Genomic DNA, 13,361 nt, shown 5'->3' on the forward strand with positions numbered 1-13,361 from the left:
TCTTTCAAAATTCTTGTCTCTTTCCATCCCATAGGAGTATTTTGATATAAATGTGGGTAAAGAATAGTTGTTAGCCCTCAAACAACTGACTTGTGACCCATTTTCCCACAACTAGTGTACATTTTCCAGTTTATAAAACAGTCACTGTCAATGATATCCTCTGAAGTTTAACATATAGCTTCAAAACTATCTGTGTACTCTATCTGGAAACAAACTTTCATTGGACAAATACTAATAAATTTCATCTTGTTTGAGGAATATTATTTCCATTTGGATCCAGTTAGGCAAACAGTGCACTGGGATGGAAGCCAGGAAGTGAACATTTTACTTTCATATTATTGACCTGATTATGTACAAAGGATGAGTGTTCACTTCTGAAATATTCTGTGTTCACAATGCTTCATAGAAATGTGAAAAGCATCAACCATCTCCCCAACATATATTCGTGGGTATACTGAAAGTTTATTTGAAATTCCATGCATCACCATTGTGGCTTTTTCAAATAAAAATTCCACCATTATGGAAATAACACATTTATTGAATACTGAAATTATACATAAACATTAAAGTCTGGAATGTCGTAAAACTCAAAATTGTGCATAAGCCAAATGTACAAAGTCTTTCTCTTTTTTCTGTTTTTATAACTATGAAAATGTTTGCTATAGTATTTAAGTAATTAAATGTTATATACATTACTAAATGGATTTATAGGCCCAGATGTGTGTGACATGGAAAGAAACAAGAATTGTTTCTTCCCCTTTGAGTTTTATGAGACATTCTGTAAAAGGGATGGAAATGAGGTGAGGAAGAACCATATATTTTGAAATGATATTTATTTAAGACAACTTGTGGGAACCAAAACATGGCATATTTGATATTACTTAATAGAGATTTTTTAAAACTTTTGAGGTCCCTTCTATGCTAAGCAAGGTATCAGTTGGAGAGATCAGAAATAAAAATGTTAGGCATCCCTTTTCAAATACACACCATTTAGTTACACAAAACAAAAATAAAATTGCCTGTTACAGAAATAGGCAAACTGAAACATTAGATATAGATATTTTAGTTGGACAGTATGAAATTTATCCCTATAATTAATGCTAATGATAATATCCAAATGGTGCCTCAATTATGATTTACCCTTCCTTATACATTCACTACCTATTAATTATTGGGTAGCAGTCATTAAGTATTTAATCCTAGCTCAATGCAGTTATTTCAGTTAGAAATGATCTCAGATGACAATACTGACTCAGAGTTACTAACAAGATGTTCCATGTCACAGAAATAGTAAGTGGAACTAGTGCTGCAAAATTAAAATGTCAGTGTCTGAGTCTGAACCATTACATTCTTTCATTCTTTCACCAACATCTGTTAAGTTTTCATCTCCCAAAACTGAAACTTTGCACTGTGTTTAAATACTGTCTACCTCACTCAGACCACAGGTCTCTAAATCACCATTCTGCACTATGATACACGATGGGGATTCAAAATCATCACTACAAAAGGAATTTAAGATTTAAAGTCTAGATGTTCAATGTTAAAGACCTCTCCTACCTATATTCCATTGAGATGCGTTAGATACTGATGTTTTACTTTTTGTTTTGCAGCTTCCTCAAAGCACTTTTAATTTCCCTGTTTCTTAGGCTGTAGATGAAAGGATTCATCATAGGAGTCACCACTGTGTACATCACTGAGGACATCACACCCTTTCTGGGAGAATGTGATACAGCTGATCCAAGGTATATTCCAACACTTGTTCCATAAAATAAGCAAACAACTGACAGGTGAGACCCACATGTGGAGAAGGCCTTATACTTCCCACCAGATGATGGAATTTTCAGAATAGAGGAAATAATTTTGTAATATGATGCGAGTATCAATGAGATGGGACAAAAGCCATATATGACACCAACAAAATAAGTGACTATGATTTTCATGAAAGTTTCAGAACAACCAAGATTAAGTATTATAGCGGGCTCACAGCAGAAATTAGAAATTTCTACATCTATGAAGTAGGTAAACTGCAAGACTATCAAATTGTGCCACTGGGAGTTCAAAACACTAAACAAAATGGATGCTAAAACCAAGAGGGCACAGATATGAAGGTTCATGATGACTTGGTAATGCAGTGGGTGACAGATGGCCACAAACCTATCATAAGCCATCACAGTCAGAAGCATATCATCCATACTTCCAAAGATAATAATAAAAGACATCTGTGTTAGGCAGTCCACATGATTCTACTGTGAGTTTGGATGTTCACAATCATCTTGGGGACTGTGGTGGAGATGAAACAGATGTCAGCCAAGGACAGGTTGGAGAGAAACAAGTGCATGGGTGTTTTGAGGTTTGAATCAAAGATGACAGCCAAGATAATAAGCAGGTTCCCAATTATGGTGACCAGGTACATGGACAGGAACAGTCCAAAGATGGTGGACTGTAGTTCTGGATCCTCTGAGAATCTCAAGAGTTGGAATTCTAACACGTGTTAGATTTTGTTCTTCTATATTGTTTGGACACCTTTGAGGGAAAAAGATGTAAAATTAAACAAATAATTAGGCATCCTGTACTTTGTGTATATTGGTTTACACTGACATGTAGATTTAAGTCTTTCTGTGAGTACATGCAGCTACTACAAATTTCAATGATGAACCCCATTACTTCAGAGAGGTTCATCAAATAATTTACCATTTTATTCCTAGGACAATCCTTTCAAAATTCCTGTGTCTCTGTACATCATACAAGTTAGGATTTCTATAAATTTAGCGAATGAGTAAAGGAGAGTTGCTTGATTTCATTGGTGCTTTTTAAGTTTATATTGATTGACTACATTTGTTATTCTCATTCTTATTCATTCATTCATTCATTCATTCATTGTTATTATCAAAACAATCATTATGAACTATGTCATTTAGTTCTTTATTTTACGTGCTGGAAATTGAACCCAGGCCTCAAGTATGCTAAACAAGTGCTGTGCCATTTGAAGTATGGACAAACTTTTATTTTTATATTTATGGCATATTTTTATCAACATAACTTAATTGTACAATGAGTTTTCATTATGGTATTCCATGCATGTATAAGTGTACATTGAGTGAATTCACCTCATGTATTATTCTTCCATGTTTAACAGCTTTAGAGGGTTTTATTATGGTATTTTCAAAATACATGTGTATAATATTCTTTGATTATATTCACCCCCTCCAATGCCCTATATTTTCTCATCTCCCTGGCAACAAGTTCTTGCCAAACAGTCTTCTACACAGTCATGTCTTATCATTATTTTCTCTACTATTACTTATTTAAATTCTGTATTTGAGAGAAAACTTCTTATGTGTCTGAGCATGACTTGTCTTGCTAAACATGAACTCCAGTACCATTCATTTTCTTGCAAATGTCATAATTCATTCTTCTTTCTGGAGGTAATTGTCTCTCTAACCTCGACTGGGTTTGCTTCAAACTCAAGATTGTCCTGCTTTCATTTCCCTAGTAGGTGGGAGTACAGACACTGCCATCACTTCATTTTCTTAATGTGAATATGGCCTGCAAAAAATATCACTATGGCCCATCTTGGAAAAATCCATTCAAAATAAGTAAATAAGGAATTTCATCTTGCACTTGGAACACTTCGATTTGGCTTCAGTAGAGAACATAGTGCCCTGAGATATGTGTAAGGAAATGAGCATGTATTCTGTGTCATTCATTGGCTGTGACATGCACAATGTGTATAAATTCTTCCACCTCTCTGTGCTCTTACTGCTTCATGGAAATAGGGTGAATAATATCCATCTCAACAACATATATACCATGAAATCTAAGTTTGGGAAATGATTGTTAAGTAAATTACTAAGTATTCGACCATTTTGATTTATGTCAAAAAAATTCAATAGTTAAGAAATTAGAGAATTTATTTATGAATACAATTGTTAAAGAGCTCTGAAAACCTGGAATGATGTGAATGTATAAAATGCATCTCACTTAGGACTTAGCATTATCCCCGCCCTCTCTCATTTTGTCTCTTCTTAAATTTATCCCTGTAAAGACCTTTTACATTAATTTTAAATAATGAATGTTGTTGAATGGAGCTATGTTGCCATCTGTCCTTGACATATCCAACAATAATAGCTGTTTTGTCTTCTCTCCAGTTCTAAGAGACTTTCCTGAAAAGGATAAAAGCTCTTCTCAAAACTATCATGTGTACTAAAGCCACACTGATTAAGACCAAATTTTTGTAAGGCAAAGAAGGCTCAATGATTACCATGCATTTAAAATTCTTGATGTCCCTTACTGCCATACACAATATACATGCTGGAGAATCAGAAATGAAAGATAGCTGGTTATTTCTCTCCAAAAATCATGGCATATATTTATATAAGGCCAGATATAAAATTTGCTGATTCAAAAATAGGAAAATGTTAATTTTGGGTTGCAGGATACTATCTTGAATAGTTTGGTGAATAAATTTACCATGACTGATAATCATAACTAAATTTCACTTTGTATTTTATTTGCCATATGTTTATCACACATGGAGAATGCATATCTGTTCAAGCATTATTCAATGTGGTTGTAACAACCAGAAATCAATTCAGGTGACAATTTTGAACCTCAGGGGTCCTAAAAGCCTTTTGTTGATCCAACAAGATTCCAAGCACTTTTCTTAGTCTCTGGTTAGTAAGATGTACTAATTTCTGTCATTGTTTAGCAAAATTCAAAAAGTTTTAAGTAGAGCTACAAATATTCTATCCACATGTATACCTCAGGTACATTTTAAAAATCTTTCTAGTTCTCTAAGTAAAAATACAATCAACACCTGACTTTATGTCTCCATTTGAGATGGAATGAGCTGATTACAATAATGCAGCTGGATGTGGGCAGCTTTAAGGATATACTGGAGTAGGGGAAAGAACAAGGTCATTGCTTAAGGATGGCTTGCCTTCCTTTTCTGTTATCTTTTCCTATGAGTTCAGCAGTTCTGTTACAATTGATGCAACAAGTGATGCACACTTAACTGCACTACAATCTACCAGAACCCCACAAATGGAATAATATAAACATCCTGGAGTGACAGGGAAGTGAAATGACAGATTGAGTGGTCAAGGGCACAATCTGTGAGGAATAACCTGGTAAAAATGCCTGTGTCTTCAATAAGACAATCTAATTAAAACTGGACTTCAGAGATTTCACCATAAAATATACCACAAATTATATAAAAATATTCCTTTTTCTTTTCTAGAAAATAAAAATGATGTAGTGTAATTTGGGGAAGACATGCTGATGACAGATTGCTCAGAAACCAAAACTCAGGAATTTCTTACTAATGTTTCATGCTGTAAAGGGTACATCCTTATCCTAGTTTTTATCCTCATCATCACCTTCATGAACATTCCTCAAGTTTTAGTAAACAATTTAGTTAACTCATTTTCTGCTATTGTGAGTGAGATATTTATGGATGATCAAGCTAGTATAGGAAAAAAGCAATATTTGAAAGAAATTTATGACACAGTGTCTACAATCAAGAACATAAAATTCACTGTCCTCCTACTGAAATACTGCACTTTTTTATTCCCCCATTTGTCTATCTGAAGTGCTAGTACATGTTGTTAATTAGGTGACAATACTTTTCACAGCTATGCTTCCATATTTATGTCATTCAGGACTTACTGATTTGCACTTCGTCTCTGGTGGCTCATGACAAAGAAGTGCAGATCCAGTGCCCATCTGCTGTGTGATGCTCAATAATGTTTCATGTGTTACCATCAGCACGTATATGAGTGAAGTCTCAGAAAGGAGTTTTCTGATGCAGACAACCACAGAAACAGGAGGCATAGGTATGGAGGCATCCAACTGAAGGCATAGAGGCACTTGCTAATTATTTACAATTAAATGAACTTAGAGGCTCAATGCACAGAGCTCATAATTAGTGAAATTGGCCCAGCATTCACAAACTCTAAGTACTTCTTGATATTAAGGGAAAACAATAGAAAATAATTGTCCACAAATCTTTTGAGCCTGTGAGTTGACAGAAGAGGAAGCATTAGTGTACAACATACTTTATTTTATTTTTACCTCCATTTATATTATGGTTAAATTAAATATCAAAAACTTATTAATTTCACCTTTTTCAAGAGCACATCTCAGTGACATTTATTGCACTCAAATTGTGGTGCCTCCATCACAAACATCCTTCTCCAGAAAATTTTCTCTTTCATGTTCTGAAGACATCTACCCATGATAAAATGTACCATTCATTTCACAGTGCACACTGGCTCCTAACATTCTGCTATGAAACACAGTGAGAAATTAGAGACATCAATCTAAAAAATATAATGAGACTGTGGGAGTTTTTAGCACTGAAGGTTTAGTTCTGTACTTTCCAACTAGATGTTTAAACTGGTTACCACTTGTGCTGTGATTGCTTTGCTGTAGAACTGTAGAAAATACATAGATCACTTTTAAAAACCCTTTTCCTCAGGCTGCACATAACAGAGTTCAGCATTGGTGATCACAGTGTAAATGACTGAAGCCAGCATATCTTTTCTAAGAGATTGTGAACCAAGAAACACAACAGCTCTTGTTTACTAAAACAAAGAAGCAAATCATGGGTGAGACATACATAAGTGATTCTCACTCAATGATGGACAATGAAGGAAATAATTTTAATAAGAAAAAAGTGTACACTACGTGGTAGAAACACAAAATATGGCAACAACAAAATACTTAATGTAATTCCAGTTATCAGAACAGGAAAATTAAGTGCTTGAGGAGGGTCACAGAAAAAACTGGAGTTTTCCACATGCTTATATGAGTAAATTATAATGTAAATGATGGTAACTACAAAAGATGTGACTATAAAAGACTAAACCAAAAAATGGCAAAAGTAAGAACACACAGAAGTGAATGTTCATGTTCACCTGGTAGTACTGTGGGTGACAGATGGCCATATACCAGTTATACATCACAGTAACAAGCAATCACCCACATATCAACAATTAAATGGAAAAATTGTTATCAGGATTAGTACCACATCCTCTTGTGCACCCCAACATCAAGAGTCCCCCTTTTAAGTCCATGTCTTCTTCCCTGTTTGCTCCTGGTGGTATTGGAATTGAACTAAGAGCATGGTGAATACTATGGAAACTTTTCACCCTTGATCTATATAATGAGCCCTTTTCTGTGTGTTTTGTTTTTCAGAAAAGGTTTCCAAACTTTGCATGAACTATCTTCAAACTGATAAGCATCTTGTCTCTGCTTCTCCACCAGTAGTGAGGATTATAGGCATGTTGCAACATGGATGGCTGTTGGTTTGTAAGTTCACATTCTGCATATGAGAGAATACGTGCAATATTTGTTGTTATTCTGAGGCTGACTTTCTAATCCTTAGCATGGTGATTTCTAATTCTTTTTTGTAGCTGAATGATACTCCATTGTGTATATTACATATATGTATTACATATATATTACATGTATTATTATATGTATTATATGTAATATATATTACACGTAATATTATATGTATTACATATATATTACATATATGGCATAATTTATTAATTGACTCACATGTTTGGGACATCTAGGCTGTATGCACAACTTGGCTATTTTGAATTGTGCCACAATAAACATAGAGTGTAGGAATCCTTTTATGTATGTTGACTTTGATTCCTTGGGTTATATGCCTATTAGTGGTATCACAGGACCATATGATTTTTTGAGGAACCTCAATCCTGATTTCCATAAGAACTGGGGTAATTTAAATTCCCACCTACATGGTACAAGGTTTGCTCTCCTGAATCCTCAGCAGCATTTCTTGATATAGATATTTTGACTAGAGTGAGGTAGAATCTCATTTCATTTTGATTTGCATTGGTTTAAATTTTGTTTTTTAATTTTTTAACATTTTTAGGAGTATATAATTGTTGTACAGTGAATTTTGTAGTGACATTTCTATAAAGTCTTACAATGGACTCTAGTTTGTTTTATTCCCTTCATTGTTTCCTTCTTCCCCCTCTCCTTCTTAAAATGACCTTGACAGATTGTCAACATATGCCATGTTCATATATGTGTAGAAAATGAATTTACCATATTTTCTCCTTTTTACCTTCTTGATTTATTCTCCCATCCCACTATTACCTCTTCTTACATGACCAGTTATACATTCTTGTTCTTCATTAAGTGTCCTTTCATTGTTCAGAAGGGTGTTCCTTTTCCTTGATGATTAAGACATCAAACATTTTTCATAGGTTTATTGTACTTCTTCACATTATAAGTATCTGTACCAGGTGTCTGCCCACTTATTGATAGAATGATCTGTTTTTTAAATATTCTTGTGTTAGTTTTAGATTCTGGACATGAATCCCTTCTAGTTATAATAGCTGGAAAATTTTTTCCCCATTCTCTATGTTGTTTCTACATTCTGGTAATTGTTTCTTTTGCTGTGCAGGAAGTTTTAGTTGATTTAATGACACGTGTTAATTCTTTCCCTTATTTCTTTAGTTTTTATCCTATTTAGAAAGTCATTGCCCATGGTAGGTATTGAAGTTTTTCACTAACTTTTATAGAAGCTTACAAATTTCAGGTCACATTAAGTAAGGTTTTTGGTCCATTTTGAATTAAGAAAGTTTCAGTCTTTTCAATATGGTTATTCAGTTTTGCCAACACCATATGTCAAAGAGGCTATCTTTTCTCCAAGGTATGACTTCAATCTTTTATCAAAAATCATATGATCCAGCAGTATCACTCCTAGGGATAAACCTGAAGGAATGTGACTCAGGTCATTACAAAGGCACCTGTACACATATGTTTATTTGCAGCACTATTCACAATAGCCAAACTGTGGAAACAGCCAAGATGCCCCACTACTGACAAATGGGATAAGAAAATGTGGAATTTTATTCAGTTACAAAGAAGAATGAAATTTTGTCATTTGCAAGTAAATGGATGGAACTGGGGAACATCATTTTAAGAGAAGTTAGCCAGGCTCAGAAGGCCAAAAATCGCATGTTTTCCCTCATATGTGGATTATAGACCTGAAAAAAATGCAGTAATATTATTGGACATAGGTCACACACTAAGGGGAGAATGTACATTGGAGAAATAGGCAAAAGAAAGGAAACCTAAAACTTGAATGTGGTTGATGCTCTCACTGTAGGGGAGTGAATATAGTAATCTTAAACTGAAAGAGGCCACTGTGGGAAGGGGACCAGAAAGTAGTGAAGAGGTCTGGTAGAGATGAACAAATGTGGTTTGCAATACACATGTGCATGGAAGCAATGCTAGCAATCTCTCTGTATAGCTATCTTTATCCCAAACTAGAAAAACCACTATGTGTTTCTTATTATCTCCTATGTTCTCTCTTCAACAAAATTGGAGAACAAAGAGGGCAACACAGGTTCTGCCTTGAAGTGGGGGCAGGAGGAGGTGGCCCAAGCAAAGTATACACATGTGAGTAAATGTGAAAACAATAAAATAAAAGAGAAGGAAATTTTTGCCCAGGATGGCATGATACTTTCAGTCTATGCCACTTGAGACTTGAGTGGCTAGGATTATAGACTTAAACCACTGTGCCTAACTAGATAAATCATTAAAATTTTTTACATGTATAGAAATCAGTTCAGGAATGCAAACATGTCCATGAAAATGTACTGTATGTGGTCAGTGATTTCTTTTGAGATTGATGTGTAAAGGATAATGTAACTGTGCAAGTGATCAAAGTCTCAAATTTTACTAATTATACTTCCACAAGATATTAAGTATCTAAGAAAAATGTTAAAATATCATCACTTTAAATATAGGTAGCATTAGTGATCATTATTATTAGGTACTATGTTCTAAATGCAAGGGAATGTAATAAGGTAGTTGTTTAAACCCTGTTTGAAAAGGCCACCTAATGTTTCAGTGCAGGCTCTGACTAAATTAGCTTTTGTCTGAGGCTGGTGTTAGGATCTTGAAAAATACTCACAGGAAAACAGATTGATAATGAGACTGAACACTCTTATCTACACATTTGAAGATATCTAAGAAATAACTTAGAATGAACATACGAAGTAGATAAATATTTTGCCCATTTTACAGATGAGGAAAATGTATGCTGCTTCCTGTATTTTTCTCTTCAATATTTAGTCAGTTAACACATGCTGTCAGTTTACAGAATAAGGAATCCAAGCTTCCATCATGTTTTAAAGAGAAAATGATATGCATGATTCTATAAAGATAGATGGGAATAATATTTTATTTAGTCATAAGATGTTTGGAACTGAATCCGTGCTTTGAAACTTTCTCAGATGCTAAAATCCTCAAACATATATAAGGTGGTTTGTGATTAGAAAAACAATTATGCAGTATGTTCAGGATGCTATAAAAACACTTTCTAAAACAGTTATTTTACTGTGATTGCATAGATCTGTCATAAAAAACTGTGTACAATACAAAATTTCAAAGGTGTAAACAATTCCATTTTGGAAAATCAATTGCCAATGTTATCCTATTGATTAGGTACATTTCACGAAATCATATTGATGAAAATGTGAAGTTCATCAAAGTCAGTGTTAGTAGTAATACATTAAATAACTTCTGTCTCTCCTTTAAATCAACCAAAATTTAAGTATGCACTTACATCTATGAAATAGGAAAAGAAAATAAATAAATAAAATAAAATAACTCAAAAGCAATAATGTTGAAACCATCAGAATATTATTGAAACATACAATTTTGTAATTATGAAATATCATCTTCCAGATAATGTATTGTTGGGTTATATAAAAATTTTATGAATATTGAAATAAAGAAAATTAGTATCACTATCTGATAATAAAAGAAGATAAGATATATTTGGATGCTTCTTAATTTCTATATTGAATGATTATTTTGTCTGAGGGGAAGTGATTTCTAGTTCTCTGAGTTTCTTTTTTGTTTATATGTTTTAGGCAGTACTTGGGTTTAAACTCAGGGCCTCATGCTTGCTAGGAAAGGGCTCTACCCCTTGAGGCACTCCACCAAGTCCTTTTCTATAATACATGGGGATGCCTTCAAATTTCCATCATCCTTAGCTTTCCCTCATGAATAGCTAGGATTACATGCATAAGCCACTTGCAGCCAGCATGATCTGTTTTTCTCTGAAAAGAGTATTCTCTATTGTTTTGAGATCATGAACTTGTTACCTCAAAAGTTTTTATTCTTCTAAGATTGTTCATTTAAGATTCTACAAAGCATAATATATTTAAAAGGAGGTGAATAATCCAAATTGAATAATTGTTCATTTAAGATTCTACAAAGCATAATATATTTAAAAGGAGGTGAATAATCCAAATTGAATAAAAAAGAGTATGAAAACTGGTTTTGTCAGAATAGGGAAATCTTGTTAAAGGGGTAGGGACCTCTGAAAACTTTACTTGTGTATACTTGAATTCAAAAGAAACAATAGTGTTTCTTGCCTTCTCACCTATTTTCTTTTTCCATTCCTTTTTTTTTAAGAGTTTCCTAGCAATCCGGAACTGCAACATTTAACATGCACCTTAGAATTGTACACAATGGGCCTTTGAGATGATCTGGAACTGCAGCCATTTCTTTGGACTGTTCCTTTCATGTACTCAATGATGGTGCTGGAGAATCTGGTCATCATCCTGACTCTCAGCTTGGCCTCTGAACTCTGCACCCAGATTATGCTTCTTTCCTTCCAACCTGTCATCTATTTTATCTCCGTCAAGGTCAAAAGTTGATTGTGGACATCCAAACTCATAACACTGTCATCTCCTATGTGGGCTACCTGAGAGAGATATGTTCTGTTATCATTTTTGGATATACAAATGACATTCTTCTTACTGTAATGACTTAGGACTGGTGTCTGGACATCTGTCACCCATGGCATTTCTAGGTTTTTACGGACATTTACTTGTGTGGCTTTGTAGTTTTGGTGATATGTATCATCTTACTTAACTTTTTGTATGCCCATGTGCAAAGTTTAATTGCTTTACTGTTTACTTGCATCAAAAAAGTACGATTTCTAATTTCTTTTGTGATTACTTCTCAAATCCTTAACTATGCTTGTTTTGACATCTTCATGAATAACATTGTCAAATATTTTGCCAGTGCCATATTTTTTTCCCATTTCTGTGATCCTTTTCTCTTACTCTAAGATTGTCTCTATCATTCTGAGGATTCCATCATCAAGTGGAAAAATACAAAGTGTTCTCCTCCTATAGGTCTCTTGTTAGGCATTTGCATATTTACAATTCAATTCTTGGAGTATACATTAGCTCAAACTACTTCATATTTTCCCACAAGCAAATCATTGGCCTAACTGATGCACACTGAAGTCAATTCAATACAGAATTACTTTATTTACATGTGCTAGAACAGGTATATGAAAAATTCTTGAGAATAGTCTAATCTCAGGACTGGTGGAATCCATTTGGGATGTAGCTGTGAAAAAGCAATAAACCTGGCCTCTAGATTTTTCAGTCCTTCATTTTTGGTCATATTTTGTAATTTTTTTACTATAATCCCTCATGACTTTTCTTAGCATAATGTTGCCCACAAGCAGTAAGGGTGTGATAAAAGGCGAATTTATAAAATAATGATAAATTTTAGTTTGGAGAAATCAAAAGCTTCTGGGATATATGTTGTTACTTATACAAGAATATGAATGTAATATACTTCATTCAAGTGTGTGCTTAATACTCTTAAATTTTTTTAGATTGTACACTTTATCTCAATGAAAATAGAAATGAAAAACTTATGTATCTTTGAAAGTTAAACAGAAAAACTGACATGAATAGTACATTTGAGTTTTACCAGTGCACAGGGAGAGCCTAAAACCTCTTGTTGACATTAATTTTCTTCTCCTCTTCCTCGATTAATGTTTGTTTGTCCTTAGAGACATGGACCAATAACACGAACCAATTTACTAATGATAAGCTCTGTGCATTGAGCCTTCAAGTTCATATAATCACCAATAACCACTCCGCACCTCTATCTCTGCAGTTTGATGTCATAGTGTAGTTAGGTCCATAAGTGCCTCCTCCATTGTTGCATCACAAAGCTCATGTCTGACACTGCATCTTTCAATACCAGCCATTGGGGCTAGTTTTGGCTCATCACTCCTTGTCATGACTCAACAGAGAGGCGGCATAACCCAGTAAGTACATAGGGTGCCCATGGATGTGGGAAGGCTTCTTAGAAAGAATTTCATAATTCTTTCCCTATTATGAAAAGGAACATGACTGTTTGGGTAGCTAGATGAGAGGACAGCAATAAGAGAAATATCAGCTATGTCAAATATGAAGTATATGCTACCAGAAATGGTATTCAAAATTTTCATTCCATCCATAGTTTGTACTCCCATAGACATGTAACCCATA

The sequence above is a fragment of the Castor canadensis genome, chromosome 14, assembly GCF_047511655.1.
Source record: "Castor canadensis chromosome 14, mCasCan1.hap1v2, whole genome shotgun sequence".
Classification (NCBI taxonomy): Eukaryota; Metazoa; Chordata; class Mammalia; order Rodentia; family Castoridae; genus Castor; species Castor canadensis.